We start from the raw sequence: 26,444 nt of genomic DNA on the forward strand, positions 1-26,444 counted from the left end.
AGGGCAGAGGTGCAGAGGCAGTGCCAGAGTTCCCTGGGGATGCTGGAGCTGTGGTGCTGGCTGTGCCCTGAGGGCAGCTTGGGCATTGTCTGTGCAGCCCAGGGCTGCTCTGGGCCTTCCTTGGGGAGCTCTCAGTGCATGCCCAGCTCTGCCAGGGCTGGCAGCCGCTGCAGGGCTGGGTGACAGCCTCTGCTGGGGCTGGGGGCAGGCACGGCCCTGGCACAGGGGCAGGGGCAGGGCTGGCAGCATTTGGGAGCCGTGGGAGCAGAGTGAGGGGTGGTGCTGGGCACAGGGGTCAGCCTGTGCTGGTGTCAGCACAGCCCTGCAGGGCCCTGGCATCTGGGAGCAGCTCCAGCTCTCCTGGGGCCCAGGGATGGGCTCTGAGGGACTGGCTTTGCCTGTGCCTTTCCAGGGCAGCAGGAACAAGGGCAATGTGGTGCCAGAGCTGGGGCCCATCAGGCTGTATTTCCCTCTGGGAAAGCAGAACAGACTCTGGGCTGAGCTGAGTTTCCTGCAAGGGCTCAGAATCCAGGGAAAAGGGAGTTCAGGAATTGCATCTGCTGCTGGGAACATTGCCTTAGGCTTGCTCAGTTTGTGTCTGTGAGCAGTGGGCTCTGGGCTGGAGAGGTGCTGTTGGCAGCAAAAGATGGAGTCCATGCTCTGCAGGGATGTGCAGGGAAGGACTGAGTGGGAGGGAAGGGCAGTATTTAGAAATGAGATCAGCATTTCGCCCAGAATTGGGCTGCAGCAGTGATGGGGGTGGTTGGCTTTGCTCTGGGCCTTGTTATTCCTTGTGCAATTTGCAAATTCTGCTGCATGATTTCCTGTCCAGTATCTTTCTAACAAAAACTGACAGAAATTGAGGTTTAGGAGTAGAGCTGAGGTCCATTCACTGCACAATCTTGCCAAGGCTGGAGGACTGGGATGATGGCTGCTCTCAGCAAAGGTCACTTCTCAATGCTGTGTCAGATTTGCCTCAGTGCTGGGCAGGAAAGGTGAGGGTTTGGATCAGGAATTGTGCAAACAAGGCCTGGGTGTGGTTGATTTGTTTTGTTTTTCAGTGAGCCAGGGCTGGCACAGGGAATGGTGCAGGTGCTGCTCTGGCACCAGAGCTGCTGCCCTTTGGAGCCATGTTCAAGGTGTGACCATAGAACACTTTGGGGGCTGTTTTCAGCACTCTGGGTTTCAGAACTGCTGTCCCCAGCCCGTTGCCAGCCCTGGGACATCTGCTCTGCTTCCAGGCTGTCCTTGCTGGAGCAGCCTGGTCCCTGCCGTGCCCAAGCCCTGAGACACAGAGGGAGCCCTGTGCCCAGGGGCCTTTGGCACCTTGTCAGGAAGGTGGCAGCAGCCCCGGGAGCAGGCTGGAGGTGAGAACTGGGTGTTGGGAGCTGAGGAGTGCTCATCTGGGCTGGGGGGAAGGGGCAGGAGTTTCCATGCCCCTGGAGCTTTCCTGCTGGCATGGGGCAGCACAGGGAGCAGCATTCATTGTGCCCCTCCCACGGGCAGTGCTGGCCTGGGTGTCTGTGCTGTGCCACCAGAGCGTGGCACTTGGCTGCTGTCACTGCTGTCACTGCCAGCCCAGCTGGGGGCTGTGCCCTCCTGCCAGCCCCAGCCAGGAGCTCCAGGGGTGCCTCTGGGCCCTGCTGGGAGCATTTGCTGGGAATGTGCCCCATCCCTGGGAGCGTCCCTTTGTCCCTGGGCTGCCAGCCAGAGCTTTGGGCTGCTCAGGCTCAGGCTGGGATTGCCAAAGGCACCGAGAGGGAGCAGCACAGGGAGGGTGCTCAGAGAGGGGCTGGCAGAGCCCAGCTGGCAGGCTGGGCTGGCTGCTGCAGGTGGGGCTGTGTGCACTGCAGGCAGGGAATGTCCCCTTCCCTCAGCAGCCCTGCAGATCCCAAGGGCTCCCAGAGCAGGATTTTATTCCTTACCTCCCTTTGTGGAGATTGATTCTCCACATTGCCATGAGCAATTCTTGGATTTCTCTAGGAGCAAACCTCCCAGCAGAGCCAGATTGCAGCGGAGGCCAGAGCTGTGTTTGGAGCAGGGAGTGCTGAGAGCTGCGTCTGCCTGTGCTGCCCCAGCCTGAGCACAGGCACAGGGAACAGCCTGGGCAAAGGGATTGGGGCAGTGGCTGATGCCCAGGGAGAAGAACACAAACCCACAGCCCTTCAGCCTGACAGTCCCCTCCACCCAGAGCTCAGCACACATCCTCACAGGGAAGCCCAGCAGCTGAAGGGAAAAAAACCCACAGAAGAAAAAGGTGATTTATTTTGGTGTAAAGTTATTTCAAGTTGTTATTAAAGCCCAACCAACATTTGCTCTTGATTTTGGTTGGGTGAATAATGAGCAGTGGGCACAGGTGATGCCATTCATGTGGCTGAAAACCTGGTGTGATCTAGAGGGGATCCAAGAACTGTTTGTGTAGGGCAATGGAGTGTGAGGGGATGTCAGGGGCAGTGAGGTGGCATTTTGGAGGGAATTGCTGAGGTCATTGAAGGGAGACCAGCAGACAATTTCCCTGGGAAATCCCAGGCCCCTCGGGCCCACAGCCAGGACTCTCCAGGGCTGAGGGGGCAGCACTGGAGACTCCCTGTGGCCTCCTTCCTTGGCAGCAGCCAGCAGGGAAGGGAGAAGAGGATCCCTGTGGGATGAGACTGCAGAGAGCGAGCAGAGGAGCAGCCTCGGGCTGGAGAAAGGCCAAGGGACCAACACGGTGGCACCAGGGCACCTGTGAGGAACAGAATGGACACTTGGAGGCCACATGGAGGTGAGGAGTGCATGGTTTGGGCAAAATGTCAGTGAATCTCCAGAGAGATAAGGAGGGGATATTTAGGAGGGAAACGCTGAGGTGAGGAGTTCACCCAGCCTGGCACAAGGTGTGTTTGCACAGGCTGGGGCCAGAGGTGGGGGTCAACCCAAAGCCAGCCCTGCTAGCCTCTAAATCCCAGGATAAGATGTACAGGCTGCTCACTGAGGGATTAAAAATACATAAAACTGAAACCAAGAGCATTCATGAGATTCTTGGGAATCCCATTAACTTGTTGGCAGAGCTCTTGACACAGTTTGGAGCTTTGATGACAAGAATGCATTTCTTTATTTGGATTATTCACTGTGTGGGATAGGGGGTTTGTTTGGATTTTAAAGCCCTCATGGTGGCTCTGACACTGCTCAGGAGCTGGTAGAGAAGCAGAGTCAGAGCTCCTGGCAGGCACAGGGTGTTTTCCCCCATAGTGGATTGTGGAGCAATTGTCTGGGACCTGGATTGTCCCTCTGGGTGATGCCACTTGCTGTGGTTTGTATCATTCCATCCATTTAATTCCCAAAACTTCTCAGCCCAGGGGTTGGAGCTGACAGGGCAGGACAAAGATTGTTCTCTGTATGGTGCCCAGATTTGGGGTTCCCTGTCAGCTGTGCCAGTTCTGATGAATTCTACCCATAGCCCCAAATTCCCTGCTCCATTCCCGCTGCAGTAACCTCCCAGTGCCCCATGGAGTGTGGGCATTCCCATGCAGAGCTGCTGCCTTGGACAGCAGCTGTGTCAGGAGCCAGCAGAGCTTCCAAGGAAGCTCAGCAGCACAGGGCCAAGGCCAGGGTTCTATTCCATAGAAGTGGCTGTTGAGAGCCCTCAGCCCAATGGTGTCCCTGGGCTCACTGGCCAGAGCTGCCTGGAATGGAGCCCATTTCACCCCCCTGAGCTCCAGGATGGAGAAGATCCAGTGGATGGTTTAGAGCAGGAGAAGGCAGTGGCCAGATGTGCTCCCAGCCTGAGCTGAGGCAGCCCCTGTGCCCAGGGGGGGACATCTCTCCCTGCAGAAGCTCAGCTCCTTTCAGAGCCTCAGCAGGGGCCTCTACAAATTCTTTTCTCTCAGGAAAGGGATGCACAGCTTTGTCTTCAGCACACCTCCAGTGGCACCTACCTGGGAAAGCTTTCCATCACTTCTGCACTTCCAGCTGGATCCCTGAAAAACTCCGAACTCCATCCCACTGATTTTCAGGTACCTCTGAGGGCTGCTGCCTGGGATTGAACATCTGTGGGGGAAGATGGCCTTGGCTTTGATGCTGCTGATGGCCGATGGCCTCAGGCTGGGGAGGAGGGAAGGGATTTGGGGTGGCTGGGCCACAGCTGGCAGCTGTGTGGGAGCTCTGAGCCAGGAGTTGCTGCTGAGCCCCTCTGCAAAGGGCCCGTGCCTCCATTCCCAGCAATGCCAGCTGCTCCTTGGGGTCCTGCTGGGCTGCTGGTGGTCTCTGTCCGGGCTGAAGCATTTCCAGGGGCCTGCTCAGAGCAGCCCCTGGCCCAGGAGCCACGGTGCAGGCACAGCTCCTCCCCTGCAGATGCCAAAGACACGAGGTGCTGCTGCCTTTCAGGAGCTCCTGGCCTCCTCCTGCCCTGCGCTCCCAGCCAGCTGGGACACAGCCAGGGAACACCAAGGAGCATGGCTGGCAGCCAGCAGGAGACACCGAGGCCCCTGGGCCAGAAAAACAGCCCTGGCCTCAGCAGCCAGCATGGTTTGGAGCTGGCAACACTCACCTGCAGGCAACGCCCCCCGGCACTCTCCAGAAGAGCTTTGGCCACGGAGCAAGGTAACCCTCAGGGCTTGTCTTGTTGGCTTCTTCCTGGGGAAACAAAGGGACATTGTGGGAGCACATTTACAGCTGCTGGGGAAATCCTGGCAAGGGCAGAACAATCAGGGCTATGGGGAAGAGTTTGGTGCTGCCATGTTGAGTGCCAGCCAGTTCTGCCCCACAGCCATTGCAGGGGCTGCTGTGCAAAGCAGCAGTAGCAGAAGGGAAGGAGCTGCATTTGCAGAGGAGTTCTCTTAGTGGCAGCACTCATTCCCATCCCACACAGGGCCTTTGGAACAGCCCTGGGATTGGCTCAGGTGTTTGGAGCAGGGTGCTGAGAAGGCCAAAATTCTGGGTTTGATGCACAGCTGGGCCAGTCACTTCTCACATTTGACTTGATGATTCTCACGGCTCTGGAAATAAAGAACAAATCGTTTGCACTGGTTTTTTAACCCATGGGGTTTTTCCTAGCGTTTCCCTGGGGCTCCAGTCCCACCCCAGGCACAATGGCAGCGGGAGCAGCAACGCCTCGGCCCCAGCGGCCGTCCCAGAGCGGCTGCTCGTGGCTGGGAAGCTGCAGCCCCCAGCAGGGGCTGCGGGCACGGAGCAGGGGCTGCGGGCGCTGGGGCTCGTAGGGGAGCGCGGCGCTCGTGGCGTTACCGGGCCGGGGAGGCTGCGGGGCGGCGCCGTGTCCGCCAGGGGGCGCCCCGCGGGGCGGGCGGCGGCGCTGAGCGAGCGGCGATGCCCATGGGGTCCCGGGGCCGGTACGGGCGGTCTCGGTGTCCTTCCCGCTGCCAGCCGCGATCCAGAGGCTGCTCCGGGCAAGCGTCGTCCTCCTGGCGGCCATGGCAGCGGCACGGCACCGGCTCCCTGCCGCCGCAGCCGGAGCGTGCCTGGAGCCCCGGCGAGACCCAGCCCCGCACTGGCCGCAACCGGAGCGGCAGCGCCTGTCCCGGAGAGGCTTTTCCCGACCACAGCGATAGTGGTCCCGATCCCAGCCCCAATACTACCTCGATTCTCTGGCCTTGGCACCCATACCCTGCCCGCCGAGAAAGAAGCAGCTCGGCCCAGCTTCCACAAAAAATAGCGGCAGGACCAGGATACGAATTCCCAGGCCTAAATCCCCATCCCCGTCCCGCTCCCAGCCGAGCACCGTGGACCCCGCGCAGCACCAGCAGCAGCCCCCGATCCGGATCTCCGCACAGCGCTCCGACCGACGCTCCCGCCGCCTCCCGGGATGAGCATCCCACGCAAAAAACGGGACAGGCGCCGATCCGCCGGGATTTATGGGCGGGCGGGGGGCGGGGGGGAGGCGGGGCCCTGGGGGCGGGGCCGACACAGGTGCGAGGGGCGGGGTCTGCACAGGTGTGAGGGACCCCAGTGCGGCTGCGCGGGGCGGGGCCTTGGGGGATTTAAGGCGCGGGGAGGCCACGGCAGAGCCATTTGCTCCTGGGCGTTGGGTGAGGGAGGTTGCTGCCGGCCGGGGCCCTATATTTCTTTTTCTCTGCGTTTCTTTTCTCCTGCGTTTCTGTTGTGTTGTATTTCTGTGTATTTCTCCTTTCTACCCTCCCTTCCACCCCTCCCCCACCCCCTACACCCTCCCCCCCCCCAAACCCCCCCCCCTCCCTCTCCCCCCTAGCCCTCCCCTCCCTCCCCCCCTACGGCCGCCCCTGTCTCGTTCTCTACCCCACCTACCCTACCCTACTTTCTCATCCTCTGCCTTCCCTCCCCAGCCGGACTCCCCCCTGACCCCGCTCCCAGCTCCCCCTTCCCCCCCACCAGTCGCTCCCCACCCGCCCTCAATCCCGCTCCTTTCTCCAGCCTGCCTTCCCCCCAGCCCCGTCCTCTGCTGTCCTGCACACCCCGATCTCTCCCCACCTACTTCTCCGTTCCCCTGTTCTTGTTTTCCATTCCCCACTGTCCTCCTTTTCTCGCAGCCGCGGGGCTCGGGGTGCCGGGCAAGAATAAAGCCCTGAGGGCCGGAGCCCGGCGCCCCCGGCCTCGCTGGGGTCCCCACACGGGGCCGGAGCCGCTCTGCGGGTCCCCCCATTGCAGTCCAACACACCGCCCGACACCGCCGGGGCTCCGGCTTTCCCAACATCACACTGGGGGGGTCCTGGGGTGGGGGGCCCGAGTTACAGGGGCCCCCTCATTAGGAGGGGGTCCCAGGGGGGAGGGGGGTTTAGGAGGGGCCCCCTCATTAGGAGGGGGTCCCAGGGGGGAGGGGGGTTAGGAGGGGCCCCCTCCGGAGGAGGGGGTCCCTGGGGGGGGGGTGGGGGAGGGCCCCCTCCGGAGGAGGGGGTCCAGGGGAGGGGGCGGGGCCTGGGGGTAATACCCTCCAGGCCCCGCCCCCTCCCCTGGACGCCCTCCTCCGGACGGGGTCCCGCCCCGGCCCCCTCCAGGGACCCCCCTCCTCCGGACCGGGGCCCGGAGGGAGGGTGGGGCGGGCGGGGACAGCACGGCAGGGGACGGTCGTGTGTCTGGCAATTTTTTTTTTTTTTTACGTGTGTTGACGCTGCAGAGTGACGTGCCCCCCCCTCTACGTCCCCCCCCACCCCACCCGCCCTCCCCCCCCTCCCGGGCCCCGGTCCGGAGGAGGGGGTCCCTGGAGGGGGCCGGGGCGGGACCCCGTCCGGAGGAGGGGGTCCGGGGAAGGGGGCGGAGCCTGGAGGGGGATTAGGCCCCCCAGACCCCGCCCCCTCCCCTGGACCCCCTCCTCCGGAGGGGGCCCTCCCCCACCCCCCCCCCCAGGGACCCCCTCCTCCGGAGGGGGCCCCTCCTAACCCCCCTCCCCCCTGGGACCCCCTCCTAATGAGGGGGCCCCTCCTGACCCCCCCCCTCCCCCCCTGGGACCCCCTCCTAACGAGGGGGCCCCTCCTAAACCCCCCCTCCCTCCTGGGACCCCCTCCTAATGAGGGGGCCCCTGTAACTCGGGCCCCCCACCCCAGGACCCCCCCAGTGTGATGTTGGGAAAGCCGGAGCCCCGGCGGTGTCGGGCGGTGTGTTGGACTGCAATGGGGGGACCCGCAGAGCGGCTCCGGCCCCGTGTGGGGACCCCAGCGAGGCCGGGGGCGCCGGGCTCCGGCCCTCAGGGCTTTATTCTTGCCCGGCACCCCGAGCCCCGCGGCTGCGAGAAAAGAAGGAAACGGGAGGACGGGGAGACAGGAGAGATGGGGGTGGTGAGGACGGGGAGGGAGAGGGGTCGGAGTGACGACGGAAGCGGGACAGGAAGGGAAAGGCCGAGGGGGGACAAGAGGGACGGTGGAAAGAGGAGGAATAGAAGGGAGTAGTGGGGAAGGGACACGACAGGAACGAGTGGGGGGAGTCGGGTTTGGGAGGAGAGGAAAGGAGCGTTTTAGGGCGAGAGGGAAGGGGGAGAAAGAAAGGGAATACGCGGGGAAGGAAGGAGGGCTAGAGAGAGGGACAGAAAGGGAGGCCGAAGCCTCCGCGCCTTACCTGCGGAGCCCGCACACGGAGCTCCCGTCCGCACCGTGCTCTGAGTGAGCAAATGGCGGCCGAGGCGATTTCCGGGGTCTAAAACACCTCGGCCCCGCCCCGCGCAGCCGCTCTGGGGCCCCGCACACCTGAGCCGCGCCCGCCGTGCACACCTGAGCCGGCCCCGCCCCTGGTCCCGCCCTTTGTGCCGCCTGGCCCCGCCCCCGTTCTCTCAGGCCCCGTCCCTTGTGCCGCCCGGTTCCGCCCCTGTCCCCGCCCCCTGTTTTCAGGCTCTGCCCCCCGCACCGCGTTCCCCCGCCAGGCGGGGGCGCCGCGCTCGCACCGCGCTCCGTGTCCGCCAGAGGGCGCCCTGCGTGGTGCCGGCCCCACACGGCGGCTCCGCACCGGGGAACGGCCGCGATCCCGCACCCGGCAGCGCCCCGTGCCCGCGGCCATCCCGGGCCCCAAACCGGTCCCGGGCCCGGTGCCGCTTCCATCCGCCCGACGGGGGAGAGGCGGCACCGCCCGGCACACCCCAGCGGCGCTCTGCCCGCCACCCCCGGCCTCGGTGGCGGTGGCACCGTCGCATCGCCCCGTGCCCGCGCTCCGTGGCCCCGCCCCTCGCACCTGTGCCGGCCCCGCCCCCCTGTCCCCCCCGGTCCCGGGGCTATCGCTCGGGAGCCTCGCTCGGCGCTGTGCGAGCCCCGCCCGACGGCTGCTCCCGCCGGGGACCGCTCGGAGCCCGGGCCGCTGCGGCGGGGCCGTGACCGCGGCCCGGGCTGCGGGGGCCGAGCGCTGCCTGGCTCTGCCGGGGGGCCCCGGGCGGTGCCGCCTCTCCCCCGTCGCCATCGGGACTGGCATCGCTATGGGGCGGGAGGGGCCTGGCTCTCCTGAGCCCGCAGAGCCCCGTCCCGGTGTCACCTTCCGTGTCCCGGCGCCGCGGGCGGGAGTGGCGGGCAGGGAGCGGCAACCGCCGGCCCCGCCTTCCCGTCCCGCTCCGTCGGGCCCGGGCTCGCCGAGCCCCGGCCGGGACCCGCCCAGGCCCGGGGACACCGCGGCTCCCGCCCCGCCTCCTGCCCCCGGCACCTCCCCGCCCGCCCGGCAACGGCCCCGGGGCCTCCGGCACCCGAGACCGCGGCGGGGGCTGGGCCCGAGCCCCCGAACGCCGGCCCCACGGGCTCCGCAACGCCGCGCTCCCGGCTCCTCACCCCCCGCCCATCGGCACCGGGGAGAGGCCCCACGAGTGTCCCGGCTCCGGGAAGAGCCTCGGCCGGAGCTCGGCCTCCGCTGCCGAGCGCCACGAGGGAGCGCCTGAGCGCTTCTCTCAGCCCCGAAGCCGCCCCCGTCAGGCCGGGGCCGGGCCCGGACAGCGCCGGGCCGGGGCTCCGCCTTCCGAGCACTCGCACGCAGCATTTGGGCTCTGGCCCCGGGCCCCAAAATGCAGGACTCGGACTCGGCCTCTGTGCTCCAGGCCTGGGCGAGCCTCGTTCTGCACCCCCGAAACACAGGGCTCAAGTCCCGGCTTCACAGCCCTCGGCCTGCCCAGCTGCGACTGGGTCCAAGTGCCAGCAGCGGAGCACTTTGTCCCTGAGCCCTCCTCACCTTCACCACCACAAAAAAAAAAAAAAACAACAAAAAAAACAAAACCAAAAACAAAAACAAAAAAAAAAAAAAAAAACCCAACCAAAAAAAAAAAACAACAAGCAAACAACCCACAGGACTCCCGATTCTGAGACCAGAAAAATGCCCAATTTATTAGTCTCAGTTCACAGGGTGGTGGAATTGACTGCGGCCATCCCCACAGATGGTCACAGGGAATGGACCTCTCACACATTTGATTCTCCTGGGAGAACTGCTGCAGGCTAGCAAAAAACCCACCCGTGGCATTAGAAGGTAGGAAGCCTGCCCTGAAAGGATGCCATCAAATGCAGCCTGTCTGCAATACCGCGTTATCCCAGCACTGCGATATCCCATTATCCCCAGCCGGGTTTGTTGCGCCGCCTCCGGCTCACGGAGCGATGCCGCTCGTGGCTCCCCAGGCGCTGCCGCGGCGCGGGGAACAGCCCCGGATCCGCTCGGCCCGGGGGAAGCGAAGGGGTGCCCGGTGGCCGGGCCGGAGCGGGCAGCAGCGGGTGACGATCCGGGCGCTCCTGCCCGGCTCCTGAGCTCAGGCTGAGGCAGCTCCCAGCTGCCGCCGCCGGGAAGGAGCAGCTCGCCAAGGATGGCCGCGCTCCCGGGCCATGGCAGCTGCCCCGCCTCGCTCAGGGACAGCGGCAGCTTTGGCAGAGGAAGCGGAGCCCCAGCGGCCGGGGCTCGGCAGCAGCCGGCACCGAGCCCCTTGCACTGAGCGGGAGCAGAGGGACGGGCCCGAGCCCGGGACTCGCATCCCGCCCGGGGACTCGGGGACGCGGGCTCTGCTCGGGCTCCGCCAGGAGGAGGAGGCGCATGGCAGTGCCCGGGAGGAGCCGGCACTGCCGGCCGACAGGGCTGCTCCTGAGGGGAGAACTCGCTCTGTGCTCCTTGCGCGGGATCAAGGCATGGCCAGAAGCTTTCATATTCATTTGACAGACTCTCGCACACCGACCGCTACCAACGTGCACTGTGCAAAGCAGCCACCATGGCTGCAGGCTCCAAAACAAAGAGAAACAGCGCTGTTCTCCTTTCCTTCTTTACGCAATCACACCTAGCTAAGATTCATAACACCTGATGCCATTTTCTTTTTAAAACTCTGGCCAATACCATGCCACTGACTAGGTCTCAAAAGCGGAAAGATGACAGCCATCAATTAAAGCTGATGCCAGATCTTTGCCTATTTAGCTTTCCATGACAGAAATCCCTGGATGGATCCACGTGCTCCTCTGCTCCTAGCAGCTGAGCTTTTGTCTCACTCCAATCTCCTTAGGATGCCCTAAATCCAACCTGTTCTGCTTCTCAGAGCAAAGCCTGCTGCCATCTCTGCTCGTGACCTTTGCATGGCACACATTGTTAGCACACTGCTAATGGCAAAACAAATTGCCTCTCCTTCTTTCTGCAGTGAACAGTTCAGCTTCTGGGGAGCTGCAGCTGTGACACTCATGAGCAGCTCTCAACATGATCTCAACGTGGAGCTGCTCTTTTCCAAGTCTGCCCCTGTAGAAAATCCACGTTGTTGGGAAATGTCACCAAAGCGGGAATTGCTGCTGAAGCTCTCTTAGCGCACAAGGGCAGAGCCATTCCTGGGGCTAAAAGTGCCTCATTCCCACTTTTCACTGCTCTTGGATCAACCTATGTGTTCATTTCCATCTTCCTGAGAAGCCTTGATCTTTTGTAGTGGAATCAAAGCAAAGCAGAGCTGAGCAAAACCCCACCTGTTGCTATGATCCTTCCCACTGCTTTTATTTCTGTTGTTCCAGCTGGATTTATTTTATTATGAAAAGGCAAATTCAAGAGTCTTTTTATCTCCACGGTTTACGTTGTCTTTTGCTGGCTTGGACTTTTGCTTTCTGCCCTTTGCCGGTCTGGGCACGTTCACCTTTCAGGATTCCCATCCTCTGCCCTGCCCGGGCTGCCTCTGGCTCAGCTCCCTCGGCAGCCGCTGCTTTCCCCGGAGCTCTCGGCCTTTAGCTCGCGTCCCTTTGCATGGGCCACGCCTCCCAGCTGCTCCAGCCCGGGCATTCCCGCCTGGGAACGAGCAGGGATTCCCTGCCCTGGCCCAGGGAAGCCTCCAGCCCTGCAGGCATTGCCGAGGCTCAGGGGCCGCTCCAAACCCTTGGTGTCCCAGAGCTCCCGGATCAGTGCCAGGGCAGAGCTGGGAGCCTGTCCTAAGGAGCGGGACTGACGCACGCGGTGCCTGCAAAGTCCCCCATGGATATTGGATCCAGCTGGCAGGAGCAGGTGCGGCCAAGGCAGCCCATTCCATTTCCTGCCCACCCAGAGATCTCCAACACTTCAGCCTGCTAAGGCTGGCACACAAATCCCTGCCCTGGGGCACGGCAGCGACTGCAGCGCACCCAGGAGAAGGCAAACGCAACGATCGGGGCTCAGTTCTGAGGCTGGGATCGAGGTTCATTCTCAGCCATTTCAAACAAGGATTGCACCCCACTGCTCAGTTCTTTCTGCAGCTGGGACTCCAGGAAGAGGAGAAAGGAGGCACTTTACTGGAGCCCCTTTCCTGCCAACCACTGAGGGTCATTCAGGTGCTGAGAGAAAGCACAGCCAGGGAGAGCTGCCCCTGCTCTGCTGGGATTGCACCCTGCACTCACGAGGGACAGGTGGCTCTGTGAAATCGGTCTCAGCATTTTTGTGCCTCATAGCTCCCACTGAAATGATTTTGAGCAGAACTGAGACTGCTGAGCGTCACTGAGCAGCACAGGAGACATTCAGCAATGGCCATGAGCTGGCAGAGATGATTGCTGGCGCTGATGGCCTGAGCCCTGGGCTGAGAGTTCCAGTGGCAGCAGCAGTGACAGCCACCCCGGCATTGCCCAGAAACAGGAGAAACCGGCCCTGCCCTGTGTGGGGAGAATGTCTGCTGTGCATCTCCCAGTTACAGCCCCAGCGCTCCCTGGGCTCCTGCAGACATTAATTCCTTCTGCCTTCCTCACAAGGCATCTCCACTCGTTCCATCGTCTGCCTGCTGGGCACTGCTCCCCTCCTTATTGCACAGGGGAGAGCGAGGAACTCTGCAATTGCCCCGCACTGAGCTCCTCTCACATCATCTCCCACTCCTTTCATGGCCTCACCAGCCAGGAGAAACATTCAAGGGGGAACAAAGTGTGCTGTGCTCTAGGCAAGGCCAGAAAGGGGCCTGAAGAGACAGATTTTGGATTAACTCTGGCTGGAGAAAACCAAAGGCAATCAGGATTGCCTCAAAAAGAAAACAAGAAAGGAGGGGATTATTAAAGCCATTTATAGAGTCACATTAAGGTCTGTTCCTCAAGGTTTTGGCTTTTGGCACTTCTGTAAGCAGCACGACAGACTGTGGGCAACTGTGACAGACTGCACAGAGAAGGGGGGTTTTTATAAATAATATAAATAATATGAAAATAGATATATCATTTTTATATTGTATATTTCTTATATTTATTTATAATAAATATTTATAGATATCAGTATATATAATATATATTTGTATATTTGTATTTCTATTTTTATGTTATTTATATTATTTATAAAAAACCCCAGCCTATAACCAAATCAAATCCAAAAAACCCCAATTTATTTTAACTATATTTAAATATTTTTATATTTACAATCTATATTTATATATCTTTAGATATATATATATATAAAATAGACCATCATTTATATATATTATGGTGTGTTACAATAATATACTATATATTATAGTTTTTTATATTTATCTGTTTTCTATATTTATGTTTACCACTATCATTTTATATTTATTTTTATATTTGTATTTATTTCTACTTTAATCTATATATTAGACCATATCAATTCATTAACCCAACACATCAGAACCACAAAAATACCGCACCTTCGTCAGCACCGGTACGCAGCCCACGCTCATCCCATCGCAGCGTATCCAAACAAAACCTATTTCTAGGACTAACAGAACAAAGACCCCACGACATTTAACCCTAAGGAAAACTCAAACCAACCTAACTGTAAAGAAACTTTAAATCCCACTATAACTAGCCCAAAAGCTCTGTACATTCTCATCATAAACTTCCTCCTAAACCAATGGCTCAAAACCCCAAAAAACTCAGATACACATGGAAAATGACAGAACTGCTAGTAAAAACAAACACCAATTAAAAAAATCAAACCAACTCACTAAACTCAAAACCCTACAACTGACCCTAAACATTACTAAAAAAAGCCCCCAAAGCTCTACATTTATGCTAACCCACAAATAATAACCAATAATCTTTAAAAATTATTTTAAAATTTAAAAAAAGCATGAAAATAAAAAATCTATACTATTAAAATACTAAAAAATATCACTACCCAAATTTAAAAACATATTGCCTATAAAACCCCACCATATAAATGCCCCTGTCTCAAAAAATAAAACTAAAAAAAAAAAAATCAAACCAGAAAGAAATCGGAACTTAGGAACACTAATACCAGAACGTTCAAGAAGTTCCACCATATCCCTGATCATACACCAACTACAAACAACGTGAAACGATACAAACAATTCTTAAAAACCGCCTTAAAACCACTACATTAAAAACCCTTTCAACAATTCAACAATTCAAAACTGCATTGAACAAAAGCCATCTCATAAATTAACACCCAAAACTCCAGCAGCCCAGCTGGCCCTACCAAATCTCTCTGTTGATACACGCAGTAAACAACAAAACCAAAATCCCAGGAATACCTATCAGAAGTCTAGGAAAGAAACCTCTTGAAATTAATCCTACCTCAAATACAAACCAACCCGTCCAGAAAGTTAGCTTCACTCAAAAAACTATTTACACAGAGTTAATAAGACCAAGAAATAAAACAACACACCATATAACGAACCACCAACGAATACAACAGTGAAGGAAAAAAAACCACTTTTTAAATTTTATTTTTTATTTTTTAAACTAACTTCTTTTATTAGCCAGAACAAAAGGTTTTGCCAGGACTGTAACATCTTCTCCTTCTTCTCCTTCTGAAATGTCCCTTCTCCCTCCCAAATTCCTTACAACTTCTGAGTTTAAATCCAAGCGGCGCTCTGCAAAATTCGTGCACTTGTGAGTCCGATGCTCCTGTCAGATTCTCTGTCTCACTCCACATCTTCTTACACTTTCAGTCTGAACGCTGTCCTGCCCTGATGAGTTTGACAGAAGCATTGGCACATGTTAAGAGAGCATTTCCCTGCCTCCCTCCCTCCCTCCCCAGCGCTGGTTTCCTTAGCGCATTTCAATCGATCCCAGGCCGGAATGATGCGCGCTCACCTCAAGGCTCACAGCAAGCACGCAGCAGCTCAGGCTGCCTTGGCTCCAGGGCTCTGTGCTTGGATAGCTGAGAGAACTTCCGATGAGCCTCTGTTCCAAGACATTGGAATGCAATTTCCCTGTGCATTTGGTGGCAGCTTTGGGTCCCTCTGGGGGACGGCACCCAGCGTGACCCCCGCCCCTCGCCCGCCCCCCACCTGCTCCTGCACCGCCGTGGGGCTCCCTCTCCTGGGCACCTTGGGCTGCCCCCAACGGCATCAGAGCCCCGAGCCTTCACCCCGCCTTTTCCTGACCCCCAAAGAAGGCTCAGAACGAGTCCGACTGCCCTGGACAGCAGCGCAGCGCTTCCCCCAAGCCCTTCCCACACGTGCATGGCCCCAGCAAGGGATTCTGCTGCAACAAGAAAGGGGGGGCAGCCCCCAGAAGGCTTGAGGTTCCTGCCCAGCCTCGCTGTCACGGGCCAGGGGCAGCGAGAGAGGGAGCGGCACAGACGGCGGGGACGGCCCGGCACGGAGCGGGGGCCGCTCTCAGCGCGATGCCGGCAAAGCCGCAGCTCCGGCGCTGTCGGCCGCGCTGCTTGAGCGGCACGGGGGGATCCGCCGAGAGCCTCCGGCCCCGCGCGGGGACTCCCGCAAGGGCCCAGGGGCGCCGGGCTCCGGCCCTCGGGGCTTTATTCTCCGGCAGCCCGAGCCCCGCGGCTGCGGGGCAAAGAAGGAAAGGGGGCACGGGAAGAGAGGAGCGAGAGCAGGGCATGACAAAGGGCGGCGAGGGAGCTCGGGCTGTGCAGGAAAGCGGCACGGGAAGGGAAAGCCCGGGACGAGGGTACACGGAGGCTGGGCAGAGGAAGGAGACAGGGGGAACAGAAGGGAGTAGCGGGCTAGGGACAGGACAGGAAGGAGCCGGCTTTGCGGGGGGAGAGGGAATGGGGGAAAGGGAGCGAGAGAAGGCGAATACGGGGAGAAGGAAGGAGGGCTAGAGAGAGGGACAGGCGGGGAAGCCTCCCAGAGCCCCGGCTGCACCCCGAGCCCGGCCCGGCGCCTCGCCCTGCCCGGGATGCTGCGGCGCTCGGCGGAGCTCGGCTCGCTCCGGAGACGCTCGGCTCCAGTCGGCTCTTGGCGCCTCAACTCGGCTCTTGGCGCCTGCATTCGCCTCTTCGGCCGAGCTCGCCTCGCTTCGGCCCAACTCCCAGCCGCTCTGTGCCTTCGGCGCGCCTCGGCTCCGCTCGCCTCGCCTCGGCTCCCTGAGGGCGGGCGGGCAAGCGCCGCCGCCTCCCGTTCAGCTCGCCCGGCTCGGGGCTCTCCCGCTGCCGCGTCCCGCGGGCGGCCCGGCCACGGCGCGGACACGACCGGGAGCGCGGGCTCGGGCAGGAGCTCATTAGGCTGGGAGCGCACTGGCGCTAAGCAGCGCGCACGAGAGCAGCAGGCTCGCTTCGCCTGAGCTCGGCTCGCTTCGCTTCAGGCAGCCTCGGAAGCCTCGCCTCGGTTCGCTCGAGGCCGTCAGGGTCGGCCGCTCTCGCCTTGCTTCGGCCGAGCTCGTGCGATTCCCCCGAAGGCGGCGGCGTTCGGTTGTGGTTTTAGAAATATCCTCCTCTATCGATTGGATCTCTCTACAGTTAGATTTATATTTCTAGAATACTTCTATTAATCCAAAGAAAAACCCCATCTCTAACCAAATAAATACAAGAAAACACCTTCTTTTAAACGATATCGAAATATTTTCATACTTTGTATAATTATATTCACATTTATATTTATAGTTTCTTTTGATGCAATCTATTAATAATTATCTATAATATCTATAAAATTCTAGACATCTATTTAATATTATGTATTGCATCTACTGCTGCAACTGATTTTTCTTCTAGTTTTAAACTTTCTGTATGTATTTATATTTCTAGACTTAGATTTCTACCTTTATATTGTTTGTATTTATCATTTTTATCATCAAAACCCTGCCTATTGACAAGTTAAAAAAACCGCTTTCTTTAACGATCTAAAAAATATTTTTATATTTATAATTTTCCTATTTCTATTTATAATTTGCTCTCTAGTACGTGATAACATACCTGCTCCTGCACCGCAGTGGGGCTCCCTCTCCTGGGCACCTCGGGGTGCCCCCAACGGCATCAGAGCCCCGAGTCTTCACCCCCCCCTTTTCCTCTAGTTAGAAACTACACTGGAACTTTTTTCTGGAAACAAAGACATGACCTAAATCCTCTCCCCATGTCCCAGACAGAGAGATGTTCAGTTCTTAGTTGACTGGGCAGCAGTTTCTTCAATAGAATGATAAACAATATGGAAAGGTTTTAGCTACAAGCAAATAGGGAAATCGGAACAAGGTCCTGGTGGCCAGCCACTGCAGTTCTTCTGAAGCAATTTTTTAAACAATCAAATACTGATACCACAAAAATAAAGCAAAAAGCTGACTACTGGCTAAGGAAGAAGGAAAAATTAACTTTTGACAACAACAACAACATTCCAAGGACACAGGCTTTTTTCCAATCTCATACCTTATTATTACCTCTCTTGGGAATTCTCATCGTGGATCCCAAAAGGAATAAATCCCTCAGAGTGTCCTAAAGCACAAAGTAGCACGCTGGAGCTCCTCACACTCCCAGGAGGGCAGCACAGCGTGCACCGAGTCTGCAACAAATTCTGCTCAGTGAGGGTCTGCAAACAAAGTTTCCAGTGATGAACTGAACTCATTTTCAAGGGACGCTTTCTAAGCACAGAAGCACAACAAAGAACAAGCAGAAACAATCCTTACAAACACCTGCGAGTTTTATTTAGCATGGATGCGACTGATTGCCACCCTATGGCTTCTCCCTTGGGTTTGTCTGTAGGTTCAGGAGGATGATGATGTACACTCTGCCTTCCCTGAACCCCCACAGCAGCCGAGCGCTGCCCAGCACGTTCAGACCATCGGGAACTGGGTCACGCACACCCGGATGGGCCGGAGCTGCTCTGCTGGAGATTGGGGAGACGAGAGCAGAGAGGCGCTGGCCCAGGCGTCGTCCCAGTTCTGTTGCTCTGTGCCGAGAAGGAGTTTGCTCCCAACAGCTGCAGCCACCCTCAGCTCGCTCCCGTGGTGAGTATCAATGGCACACAGAGGCAGCCTGAGGAAATAATGGGCTGGGCTCTAAGGGCTGGGACAGGCTCTGATTTTTTGTTTTGTATTTGCACGATGATCGGTACAACAGGGCTCTGATGGATGACTCGGCAGCACGCAATTAAAAACTCCTCCGTAGGATTACATGGACTTGTAGGAAAAGACAAAAGCCCATCACCCTTCTGAAATCTCCTTTGAATCCCAAGCACGTGGATTGTCACCGTACTGCAGCTTCCAGGTTTTCAAAGCAGCTTACTTCTGAAGGCCAGGAAACATTTATTCCTACAGAAACAATGGGCAGCACCCGGGCTAATCTAAGCACTCCTGTTGGATAGGGGATCTGCCAGTGTGCCAGTCCAGCTTAAAGCAGGCTTTACGCCAGTCTAACGTCCCCACTAAATTCTTCCCCTATCTCCCGACCCCGAAATCTTATTTTTCCCTAAAGCTTCGCATCATTAGCAAATTCAAAGTAACATGTTTTTTTTTTACAACATTCAAAAATGTCATGCTGGACTGAACTAGAGAGTAATTTTCAAATATAAGCTTAGCAAAGTCTGAATTGACTTGTCCAGAGAGAAAACCTACAAGTGAACACCTACACCTGCCTAAAGAGACCTAACGAGCCCCTGGCAGCCACCGGCATCAAAGCGCAGTGGATGTTTCTAATCCAGGCTAAGGAGAACAATATCACCTTTTGTTCTCTCCAGTTTGTTTCCTCTGCAGTCCTAGTTGCTCCTTATGATTTTTACAGTCTCTGTATCTTCTCGGGCAGCGCTGAGTCTGACGACCGGGATACGAGAGTCCTTCCCTGCCCTACGGAGAGAACCAGGAAAAAAAGTTCAAAAAAGAACAGGGCAGTTTGAAGTTAATACTTCCGACGAGAAGCAGCACCCGACAAACAGAGCAACGGTGAACAAAGCGTGACACCTCCCTGGGGACAGAAGACTGACAAACTCTCCGGGATTTACAATTCCAGTAACCAAGCCCTTCAGCACAGCAGCCAAGTGTCCCATTAGGTGGTGCTGCACCAAAGAATGATCCAAGAGGTTCCAAAGAGTGAAATGCACATTATTGTCCAAAGACGTAAAATCTTGCAAAATACCAAAACTACAATAGATCTAAACTACAGGGCAAGAGTACAAGTGTTAGCTTGAGGAGCTGGAACCATCCAGGTGAGCAACTGCTAACTGGATCCTCAACAGAGTTTGAGGAACCCTTCAGGATACAGAAGGGTTTTCCCCAGCAATGTCACAGGCCGAGTTTTGATAGAAGTGCACTTGCCAGATGCTCAGAAACGTCACCCATCCTCCTCCGGGTGTCCTGAGAGAGCTGCGAATGGCTCTCACCTGGTTTGAGCTGGTTCTGTAAGGGCTCAGGGTGAATTTCACCAGATGCAACCAAACTGGGCAACACCCAGTGGGACAGAAGGAACCCAAAGCTTGTTTTACCCAAAGCTTGGGTAAGCAGAGCTCCAGCAAATACTGAGGAAACGGACAGAACGGGGTAACAAATAATAAACATACCTTTTTTACCTTGCCTTTTTTTTTTTTTTTTCAGATGAGCAAAACAATTAAGGAGAAGGTGAAAACCTCACCATGACTGAACATTTCATCACCTGTAAGCTGACCATCCTTAGCATAGAGGACTCCAAATTTAAAATTCACCGATCCCTGGAAAATAAAACCAAATATTATTTGGTAAACAGTCAAACAGAAGACATAAAAATTTGTTTCCTCTAATCTTTGCATACATCCTACACATTAGAACATACATTTTATACCATCTCCTAATACATAATGATTTACCTTTAAACTTTGATAGTATAGCATAAAATCATTAACTTAAATTGGTGATCTATTATTATTTAGTTGGTGCTTCAAGTTATTTTTGCTGTCAGGTTCAAAAAAACAGGACTTATTTTTACTGTAACGAGCAATTGATTTAGAAGTCATCAAAAGCCCATCAAAATACAAAGCCGTATTCACCGGACGGGTCTGTGAGCAAGAAGTAGTTAGGCTTGTACTCACCTCTTGCCCTTCAAGAACCAATAAATCCTGTCAACAAAAACAGCATCTTTAGCCCCCTCCTATTAAAGATTCTACAAGGATGATGGTTTTATTGGTGTTTAGAAGTTTGGATTTGAAATGGCAAGATCAATGGATAAAGAGACAGTTTAAGTAGTATTAGATTCTTATTATTATTATTCTTATTAGCTACTGGAAGAAACAAACCAGTAGGATCTATACTTAATTACTTCTATTTCCAGGAAATCATAAAGAAAAAGAACCAAACCAAAAAAAGTCACTTCCTACCTTTTGTATCTCAGGATGAAAAATGTCTCTTGGGCTCTTCTCCAGTTTCTCCAGACTCCTGGCACTGAAATGCAAATGAACGAGTGCTTTATCGGAGGGCAAGTGCACATTCCAACCCCGAACCACCAACCGATGGCAGTTACAGCGCTTACAAAATGAATCCTTCCCAGAGCCTCTGGGAAATGGAACGGTTTGTGCAACTGCCATTTCTTCCCCAAAATACTAACTCCCAACACTTCCTAAACTGAGTTTGCATTTTAAAAACAGAAATTAGGGAGACTCAGGGTGGAGATCAGGTTGAAATTGATTTCCTTCTAAAGCACAGGGGCTCTGTTCCATCACCCTTCACTTGGGCTCCACACGGAATCACGGGGAGCATTTTAGGAGGGCTCAAGAACCAATTCTATTTCTCTCTTTTTTCTAGTTCTCTCTCTTCCTAAATAATTCAAGGCAAGTCAAATGAAAAAGGACAAGTTCAGCAGCAAATTCACACTTTTTCCCTTTGTCTGCTCAAGAACAGGCTTTAAAACCACTTCTTGCTGCCTTCAACGATTAAGACTTGCAAAACAGTTTCGCAAGTTTGATAGGTTTATCATAAAAACCACAGAACGCAAGCTCTGAATGACAGGAAAAGGTACACAGGCAAATATCTCAGCTGATGGTGGCTTATTTGCAAACACAGACCTTAACGGAGATTGCACGGAGAATGTTTCAGTGGGACTCGAAGGGAAAAATATTTTCTGAGTACCCTGTAAACAAGAAAAGCTAGGATATATTACAGGACATACCCACGTGTTCTGCATATTCAAATAGGATTATCAATAAAAACATTTAAGAAGGAAGAAAACCAAGGTAATTTTACTCAGCTATATTTACTGCCGATTTAGAGGGAAAAAAAAAAAAAAAAAAAAAAAGTGAACCAGAAACGCCTACAGTAGAACTTTAAACCAATTGCTTGGATAAAAGCAGCTCATGGAACATGAAGTAGAAAAAAAGCGAAACCAGTATCAGACCTGCCTATTTTCTTACCATTGCACAAGAAAATCCGACAAGCGGTAGAAAGTCACTGCCTAAAACCGATCCTAGGATGTAACCGAGAACAATGGAGGCATTTGCTAATCTAAACGGAAACCTTTTCCGGACCCTAGTGTCAAATCACACGTTTTGTCTCTCAGCAGCTCGAGGCTGGAGAGCATTTCCCCTGGGGGTCGGGAGGGTAGGGGCACAAGGGGCTGAGTTTGCCGATCGCACCTGTGCCATCAGAAGGATCCTGCCCGGCGCTCCTTGCGCTCGCCATTCTCCGGGCCATCGCTGCTGTGTTTTACTGCTCAGCGATGCCGCTCCATCCGTTTGCGTGGAAGGAAGAGCCACGAGCACTGAGGCACTCAGCAGCCGTGTCATGCCAGCGATGTCGAGCGCTCTCTGCTCGCAAGGCTGAGCACGCCGCGGAGCCGCCTCCGCAGCCGCTCGTCCGCCCCCGCCCGCAGCAGCGGCAGCGGCCCGAGGGAGACGGCTGCAGCTCGGCGGCTCCCGCGCCTCCGCCAGCCCGAGGGCAGCCGCCGCACAGTGACCGCGGCAGCGCCCGGCGCCGCTCGCCCGGGGCGGCTCCTGCAGCTCCCGGCCCGCGGCAGCAAAGCACCGCCTGGCGCTCCGCCATCGGCGGGCGGCAGCGCGCCCCGCCCGAGCTGAGCCCCCGCCACCGGGACCGCTGAGCGAGGCCGAGGCACCGGGCGGACGCCCCTTCCGCGCCGCTCGGCTCCGTGCGGGCGGCCGGACGGAGGCTTCGCCCCTCCAGCGTCGCTGCCGCGGCTCCGTCCCGCGCGGGACAGGCGCCGGGAGCTCCCCGCGCCCAGCCCGCTCCCCCGGCACGCGGCCGCCTCGGCCCGCCAGCCATTCATATGGCGCGTCGGCCGTTGCGTCAGACGCCGCGCTTTATGGCCGCAGGGCCTGCCGGGAGGTGTAGTCTCGGACTGACAGCCACCGCTCCGTTCTCCGCCACCGGGAGCTGCGCTCCCGCCAGGGGATCAAACGGCTCCTTCGCTCCTGGGCGCGGAAGCACCTTAGGCAGCACCGCCCCTCCCGAATGTCCTTTCTTTTCCACTCCAACTCTTTTTTCTTTTTTTCACTCTGTTTTTCACCCCCTTTTCCACTTTCGCTCTTTCTTTTTCACTCTCACCCTTTTCCTTTTTCATTTTTTTTCTTCCTTTCTCTTCCTCCTTTTTTTTTCTTCCTTTCCTGTTTCCTTTTCTTTCTTTCGCTCTTTCTTTCTGTCTTTCTCTATTTCTTTCTTTCTCTCGCTCTCTTCCTGTCTCTCTCTTTCTTTCTCTCTGTCTCTCTTTCTGTCTCTCTCTCTGTCTCCCTTTCTTTCTCTCTCTCTCTTTCTTTCTTTCTCTCTGTCTCTCTTTCTGTCTCTATCTCTGTCTCTCTTTCTTTCTTTCTTTCTTTCTTTCTTTCTTTCTCTCTTTCTTTCCCTGTATTTCTACTCTGGGATTTCCATTCTGGCTTTAGGATAAAAAAGCAGCAGTCGAAACGTTCAGGCTACCGGGGAGTGCAAAAAACCCCAAAACGGTAATGATTTTAGGAAAACTATTTCCTCCATGGGAGCCTGAAATTTTCTACAGCTGCAGGTGACATAGAGCTTTTATTTCTTCTTTTAGATAGTTTATACTTAATACTCTATTTATACAGCGCCCCCTGCCGTCTTCATCGGCGCACTGCGGGCACAGCGCCCCCTGCCGTCTGCATGGGCGAACTGCAGGCAGAGTGCCGCCGAATGACGTCAACTCGTCGACACGGCGCCCCGCCCCGGCCACGCCAGCCCAGCTGGCCCTACCAAATCTCTCTGTTGATACACACAGTAAACAAAACCAAAATCCCAGGAATACCTATCAGAAGTCTAGGAAAGAAACCTCTTGAAATTTATCCTACCTCAAATACAAACCAACCCGTCCAGAAAGTTAGCTTCACTCAAAAAAACTATTTACACAGAGGTAATAAGACCAAGAAATAAAACAACACACCATATAACGAACCACCAACGAATACAACAGCGAAGGAAAAAAAAAACCCACGTTTTTTTCTTTTTTTTTATTTCAACTAGCTTCCTTTATTAGCTAGAACCAAAGATTTTGCCAGGGCTGTAACAACAACAACAACTTCTTTTTCTTCTTCTCCTTCTGAAATGTCCCTTCTCCTTCCCAAACTCCTTACAACTTCTGCGTTTGAATCCAAGCCAAAAGCAAAATTCGTGCACTTGTGAGTCCGGTGCTCCTGTCAGATTCTCTGTCTCCCTCCACATCTTCTTACACTTTCAGTCTGAACGCTGTCCTGCCCTGATGAGTTTGACAGAAGAATTGGCACATGTTAAGAGAGCATTTCCCTCCCTCCCTGCCTCCCTCCCTCCCCAGAGCTGGTTTCCTTAGCGCATTTCAATCGATCCCAAGCCCGCAATGATGCGCGCTCTGCCGGAAAGGGGAAACACGTGCTAGTGAACAGCAGCTCAGAAACAATTCTTTTCTAATGTTACCTGCTCTACTTGACTGCTCGCTAACACAAGTCTCATTTTACCATTGCAGGGAGAAGGCTGTAGGAAAATGTCTGATGAGCAGCCACAAAAGGCCTCACTCCCTGCTACACAGCCTGCAACAACCTCGGCAGAGCGGAGCAGCCAAATCACCGCGCTCTCCTTGCCGTGGGCAAGGGTAGAAGATGACTGGGGGAGGCACATAAAAAAAAGGGAAACGCTCCTATAAATGCACAGCCATTTGCTTTCAGAAGCCCAGAGTTCAGGATCTTCTCTAGGAAGCCAGACGTGACATGATATTTCTAAGATTTTCTTCTTCATCGAAGGAAATGTCCGTACATACACACTCTTACAAACGTACCTAGGGTTTTGGGGTTTTTTTTCTTCTGAAGCTCCAAGAATGATTTCCCACCTTGATTCATTCAGAAGAAACGGCCCCTGTGACTCAGGTCAGAAGGGCGGCCTGCGTTTTTGATCACGACAGCTTTTGGCTTTACCCTGTGAGCAGGAGCAGCAAGAGCTGAGGCTCAGCAGAGGCTGACCCCGGCCAGCCCCTTCCTCCTTTCCCTGTGTGTCACAATGACTTCCAGGCAGAAGGATGCAAAGCAGGTTTGTGTCTTTTCTCTTCAGTGCCAAGAGGTAAAAGATGTAGGCTTTGAAATAACTAATGACCCTCTCTTGGAACTCTCCCAAGGACAGTTTGAAAGCAAAGACAGAAGATTGCTGCTAAATCCATATGGGATAAGGATGAGAGCAGCAAGGATCCGAGGCCAGCAGCGTTGCCAGGCAGTGTCACGTCCCTGCCACCTTGTGACAAGGCACACAGCTGCAAAGCCCCAAAGCCTGCAAGCCCTGGAGCTGCCGCACGGAAGGACCTGGTTCCCTTCCCAGGTGCCCAGAGGGACACCCGAGGGCAGGTGTCGTCCCCCGCCCCCCGAGGGCGCACCCAGAGCCCCGGGCAGGGACGGAGTCACTGACGGCTCTCTGGGGACGAGACCCTCCCTGCAGGTGACACCGGCTTGTCCTCTCCCTGTGGCACAGGGACCTCCAGGCTCTAGGACCAGCCTCATTTTGTCAGCATCCAGGTGCTGTGCTAGAGCCAGAGGGGTCAAGGCTTTCCAGAACCATAGGATCCTTGCGGTTGGAAAAGCCTTCTAAGGACATCCAGCCCAGCTGCTGCCCCCCCAAATCAGGTCCCTAAACACCACATCTTGACATCCTTGACATGTCTCCAGGCATGGGGACTTCCCTGGGCTCCTATGCCTGAGCACCCTTTCAGTGAAAAAATTTTCCCTCCAATCCAATCTAAGCTTTCCCTGCTGCAAGTTGAGGCCATTTCCTTTTGCCGTGTCACTTCTTACCTGGGAGACCTCGGTACTTCAACCTTACCTGCTCCTTCCCTAGGCGGTCTCTGGCTTGGCTGGAGGAGAGGAGAAACACTCCCACCACAGGAATGGCAGCTCAGGAGGTCCCACACCAAGGCCAGGGGGAGCAGCCGTCCTCGCCAGAGCTCGCACGTCCCTTCTTCTCAGAGATTGGCTCTGCTTTTCCTCCCGGGCAGATCTCTGCTGAGTGCTTCACAATTGCCTGTTTGGAGGAGGGGGGGAAAAGAGGTTAGCCAAGTTTTTTATCCAGACTTAGCTGCTGGCTTTGCCTCCTCCTGACTTCCTTCTGCTAAGAAAACAGCTGCCTTTGGACTTCTAGGGGCAACTTGCACGTCATGCCTGAAAAGGAACTACAGAAAAGCGCCTCATTTATAAAGCCTCAGCCAAGAAGACAGATAATTGCAGCTTCGCCATGCCCACTGCCTGCAGAGCCGGCAGGCACCAGGCCAGCTCTGCTCCTCCTTCAAGTTGTTCCCAAAGCTGCTGGAAGAACTGAAGGCTCCTTTGGCCTTCCATTGCTCGGCTTGTCCCGAGAAAGAGCTTTGAGTGTTGTTACCCCTCCAGAAAGGAAGGGCCTTTCTGTCTCACACACTCGGTGACACAAGGCTACGCAGCCTCTGCTCCAGGTGGGAAGGGCTTCCTTCCTCCTCTGGCACCTGGCTGGCACAGGTTGCTCAGAGGTCCTGGGGCTGCCCCATCGCTGCAAGTGTTCAATGCCCGTCGGTGCTCTGCGATGAGGCTCTGAGCAAGCTGCTCGATGGAAGCACGTCCCTGCCCACGGCGGCAGCAGCCTTGGAATGAGGTGATCTTTAGAGCCCCTTGCAACCTGAATTCTTCCATGATTCTGTGAACTGAAAAAAGCGGGGAAAGAAATCTGTAAAGGTCACTAAATGCATCCAAGCACATCCCCAAGGATCCAATCCTCAGCAGCCCATGCAAGGCAAGGTCAGAGCTCTCTGCCCACCGAGGACACGGCAAGCAGCACGGACCTTTCTCCCACTCTCCAGCACGGAGAAGTGGGAGGCCAGAGGGAGTCTGTCTGTTTACAGACACCGGAGGGCGGCGGGACGGGGCGGGGCGGGACGGGGCGGTCTTATCTTGCAAAGCTGGCGGCAGAAAGGGCGGGCAGCGCCGCCGCCCCGCCGGGATTTTCCGGCCCGCCGTCGCTTCCGCCGCCTGGAGAGGCGCGTGCGCGGGCTCGGGGGGGGTGCAGCCCCGTTCCGACGGCGTT

General features: G+C 55.7%; 1 protein-coding gene across 3 annotated transcripts in view; it reads right to left on the reverse strand.

The window, feature by feature from the left end:
- LOC139586170 (uncharacterized) overlaps positions 1–26,137 on the reverse strand; it is a 266,979-nt gene extending 240,842 nt beyond the window's left edge. For 2 of the 3 annotated variants that reach the window (XR_011677495.1, XR_011677496.1), the window contains exon 1: positions 25,218–25,358. The gene's annotated coding sequence lies outside the window, so the exon portion shown is untranslated. Of the gene's footprint in view, positions 1–25,217 lie in introns of all 3 variants that reach the window. The other variant, XR_011677494.1, reaches the window with a different exon arrangement.
- Positions 26,138–26,444: the final 307 nt, after the last annotated feature.

Source organism: Agelaius tricolor, unplaced genomic scaffold (genome assembly GCF_023055355.1).
Source record: "Agelaius tricolor isolate 1412-34295 unplaced genomic scaffold, bAgeTri1.0.p SCAF_106, whole genome shotgun sequence".
In the NCBI taxonomy this organism is placed as follows: domain Eukaryota; kingdom Metazoa; phylum Chordata; class Aves; order Passeriformes; family Icteridae; genus Agelaius; species Agelaius tricolor.